General features: G+C 60.7%; 1 protein-coding gene across 1 annotated transcript in view; it reads left to right on the top strand.

Moving 5' to 3' along the window:
- Positions 1-777: 777 nt before the first annotated feature.
- UBE2I (ubiquitin conjugating enzyme E2 I) overlaps positions 778-4,281 on the top strand; it is an 18,502-nt gene continuing 14,998 nt past the window's right edge. The window contains exon 1 of the mRNA XM_073899749.1: positions 778-796. The gene's annotated coding sequence lies outside the window, so the exon portion shown is untranslated. The remainder of the gene's footprint in view (positions 797-4,281) is intronic.

Here is a 4,281-nt window from a genome sequence, read left to right as displayed (position 1 = left end):
ACAATCGGATATTTTCCACACTGGTCACTCAGCTCTTCACTGGCCAGGTCAGAACAGAAACAGAGACCCAGCGGCTGGGAGGGATGCACAGCAGAAGGTTTGCCCGCTGCCAAGCCTGTTCTCCTTGGCGTCTGTCTTCGGGGACAGTGGCAATTTGGTGGTTCGCAGTGATGGGTGTCCAATGACCGTCTTCCTTTCTCGTTTGGGGCAGGAAGACGCCATCAAACCCACAGGTCATGGCACAGGCAAGCAAAGGCCCCGGACTTTGCTCCTTCTTCTTTTCTAACGTACAAAACCATCCAGTAGACGGGATGAGCAAGCTTGGGGACCATGGACCAGATGCGGAGGGGCTCATGCACCTTCATGTGGTCCCAGGACCTGGCTTAGGACGGCTAGAAGGTGCCCTCTGTAGCCAGGCCAGGGGCTGAGGAGCCTGGAGTGGGGGGAGGTCCAAGGGATGCCCCAGCCCTTTGAGGAGCTTGCAAAGGGAGCCCCTTGAAGAGGGGGCAGTAGGACCAGTGTCCCAGCCAGGTCACTACTACCTAGAACATCCTGGGAAATGCTCAGTCTGGCAAGGAGACCCTGCCACCCACCCCACCCCCGTGACGCAGGGTGTGTCCTTGATGGAACTAGGAGGCCCAGGGACATTACAGCAGAGCCCAGGGGAGGAAGTGGGGATGCCAGCCTGGGGTGGAGGAGAGGGGGCAGCAGGGTCCCCCTGGCAATCCGCATGCTTCCCCCAGAGCTGGAAGACAAGGCTGCTCATCCTCCTAGGATGGATCCCTAGCTCAGGAAGGTAGGTTCAGCCCCTGCAGGCCCAGGCCTCCCTCTTCCGGAGAATCTTTTCTCCCTTAGTTTCCTTTGATGTGTAAAAGTTCTTAATGTAGATGTAACCTGATTTATCTATTTTTTTTTTTCTTTACTTGCCTGTGGTTTTGGTGTCCTATCCAGGAAACAATTGCCAAATTCAGTGTTGTGAGGATTTCCCCCTGCATTTTCTTCTAAGTATTTTACAGTTTTACCTCCTTTTTTTTTTAAGATTTTATTTATTTATTTGACAGACGCAGCGAGAGAGGGAACACAAGCAGGGGTAGTGGGAGAGGGAGAAGCAGGCTTCCCACTAAGCAGGGAGCCCGATGTGGGGCTCGATGTGGGGCTGGATCCCAGGACTCTGGGATCATGACCCGAGCCGAAGGCAGACGCTTAACGACTGAGCCACCCAGGAGCCCTTACAGTTTTAGCTCTTATGTTTAGTTAGGTCTTTGAGTTAGTTTTGTATATGGTGTGAGGTAGGGGGTCCAACGTCATTGTTTTGGATGTGGAGGTGCTTCTCAGCCCAGCCCCTGGAGCAGCAGCGGTCCTGTGCACAAACCTCCTCCATGCCCACAGCCTGGCCTCCAAAGGGCACCCGGGGGAGCAGAGGGTCCTGCCCCTACTCCAGGCAGCTCCCAGGCACACCGCCCCCTCCTCGTGGGGTGGGCATAGGACCTGCCATGGCTGGCCAGCATCCTTGCTCGTCTGGGTTTTATATTCACTGACTGCACAAAGCCCTCACCCTCTCCAAGCCTGTTTCTCCTTTGTACCCAGGGAGCCGGACCCAATCATCTCTCCCACTGGAACTGCTCCACTTTGAACACACAGCAGAGTCCCCAGCACCCTGGAAAGTCACTCGAGGTCCTGTCCAACTGCCTGGTCCAACCTCACCCCTGCCACCCTCCTCCTCTCACTCTGTCCCGTCCACCCCACCTCCCACTCCTTCTGCCAGGGAGGATCTTCCCCCAGCCTCCCCACAGCTGGGGTTCAGTCCTCCTTCAGGGCTGTTTGGACCTCATCAGAGACCTCCCTGACTGCGCTGTCTGAACCAGGCATGTTCCTTGGCTGCATGACCGCTCCCTGAACACCTCGTGGCTTTAAACAAGGCACTTCTGTTATCTCACTTTCTGTATATCAGGAGCCCGGGCTTGGCGAGGCCCCTGCTCAGCATCTCTGGCCCTCATCTGAGGCTTGGGGCCTTCCTGCAAACTCACTGGTGGTTGGCAGCATCCAGCCCCCTCCCCCTGCTATTGAAGGCCCCACTTTCTTGCTGGCTGTCCTGGGGGGGGGGGTAGGGGGGCAGCATTCTCAGGTCCCAGAGGTCACCCTGTTGTTCCCTGCCTGCCATGTGGCCCAGGCTATACCATGCCCTTGTGCATCAAGGCCACAGTCAGTGCTGGATAAATGTGTGTGAGCTGACCAATGAATGGAGGCCGTCACCGTGCATGTGTGTGCCAAGGTGTGAACTCAAGGAGGCTTTGGGCTGAGGATACCAGGTGGGAGGAAGCCTTCTGCTCACCCCCTGCCCTCCAACCTATCCTCCAGCTAAATGCCCCATTCTCCTCCACCAATCTTGACTCTCTTCCCAGAATGAGAGCCACTTTCCCCTAGGAGGACAGTTCTTCCTGCTGGTTGGGACTTGGCAACCAGGGCCAAGGGGCCGCACCTCCCCATCTCCAGGTATCCCCTCACCACACATAAAGACCGGTCCTGGTCTTATGTACGTTTCCTTCTCCACAACCTTCCGTGGCCAGGCCACACACATTGGTCTCCCCAAAGTACACCCCTATTACCCCCTAGGCCACCCCCACATGGCCAGCCCTGCTCTCCCTCTGCCCCATCATCGCGGAGCCCACGTAAGCCCCTGGTTCTTCTATCTTTCCTCCAGCAGTGGCCACCACCTTTTAGTGGCTACTGCTATGTGTCGGGTGCCTTCCCCACACAGCCCTGTGCAAACCTCCTGGCATCTGCAAGAGAAAGCCAGAACCGAGGCCCATACTCCTCGGCAGGAAGCCAGTTTATTGAAGAGTCGTCAGCGGCCATGTGCTGTGCAGCAGGCTCACCTGGGGTTCTTGTTAAAACACACCTTCCCACTCCCAGGACCACTCAGCACTGGTGAATCTGGGCTGGGGCCCCAGAGAGCAGGTTTCTCAGAGAAGCCCCTGATGGGCCCAGCACCCTGAGGTGGAGAACTGCAGGTGCCTGGCCGGGGAGGGGCCGAGGGCGGCAGCATCCCAGGCCAGGCCCATGCTGGGTCCCTGTGGGGGTCCAGGCATGGGCAGCCCCTCTGGAGTTCAGAGGCTGGCAGAGACCTGAAATGCTCACATTCTGCTCAGGGGGGCCAGGCCCTCTGGCCTTGGTCACCTGGGACGGCTGTCGCTACAGCCAAGCCCTATGGGCCACTGCTGACCGGGAGGTAACCTCGGCAGAACTCCCTTCCCAGCCCAGCCGAGCCACTGCACCCAGGAGACCCCCTCCCCCATCTCGAGGCTTGTGAGACGCCCTCCTTTTACTCCCCCAAGTAGCAGGACGGCTGGGAGCACACGGAATGCATGCACTGGGCAGCCGGGTTCCTGCCCCTGGGGAAGCCAGCAGCCTCAGCAGTTCCAACTAGGGGGCTCTGGGAAGAAGAGAGAGGGAGGGAAGAGAAAGGGAGGGAAAGAGGGAGTGAATGGATGCAAGTTGCTTCGGCAGTCCAGCGCCCCCCCCTCACCCCACGCCGTGCAGCCTGGGGTCGCGGTGCCCTCCACCGGCCGCTGCCGGGCGGGGAGATACCTACAGCTGCCTGACCCCAAGGCGCCCACGGGTGGAGCAGGCTGACCTTGGAAGGCGCCCGCTCCCCACCGTGAGCTGGAGTTTGGGCAGCGTGGCTGGCCCGACGGGGAGGCGCCCGGAAAGGCCGGGAGGGGCCAGCGCTCGCTCCGGGCCGCCCCTCCCCTTCGCTTTCCTCCGCTCCCCTCCCCCACCCGCCAGCCCCGGCGCCCCGCCCCCACCCCCGGCAGCCCCGGGTTAGGGAGCGTCCGCACTTCTCCTCCCGTCGGTCGGGCCGGCACTCGGCCTCTTGTACCGGGCCAACTCATTGGGCAGCTTCGACGGACGCCCCGCCCAGGTTCCCGAAACGGCCAATAGCTAGGGGTTTCACAGGGCGCCGTGCTCCGGGGACCGTCACCGTGCTGCGACGCTTCAGGGGATCCTTAGGCCTCAGTGGTCTTTCCCCCCCGGCCCCTGGCCCCAGCCCCAAGGAGACCTCCGGGACCCGTGCCCGAAGAACTGCCAGCGCGGCATCCGGGGAGCCCTTGGAGATCTCGGCCTCCCCCTGCCCCCAATGCCCGCCGGCGTGTCCTCGAGTGGACGCACGCATCGCGAGGGGGAGTTTGTAGACGCTCCCTCCAATCGGGGACGCGGCTCCTTTAAGGGCGCAGGTGTCCGCAGTGCCGCCTGACTGGAAAGCCGCACCCGGACCAGGCT

The sequence above is a fragment of the Callorhinus ursinus genome, unplaced genomic scaffold (genome assembly GCF_003265705.2).
Source record: "Callorhinus ursinus isolate GAN/ISIS: 27379988/994484 unplaced genomic scaffold, GSC_fseal_2.0 scaffold13, whole genome shotgun sequence".
Lineage (NCBI taxonomy): Eukaryota > Metazoa > Chordata > Mammalia > Carnivora > Otariidae > Callorhinus > Callorhinus ursinus.
The sequence above is the reverse complement of the archived record's forward strand: the minus strand, read 5'-3'. Positions and strand labels throughout refer to the sequence as shown.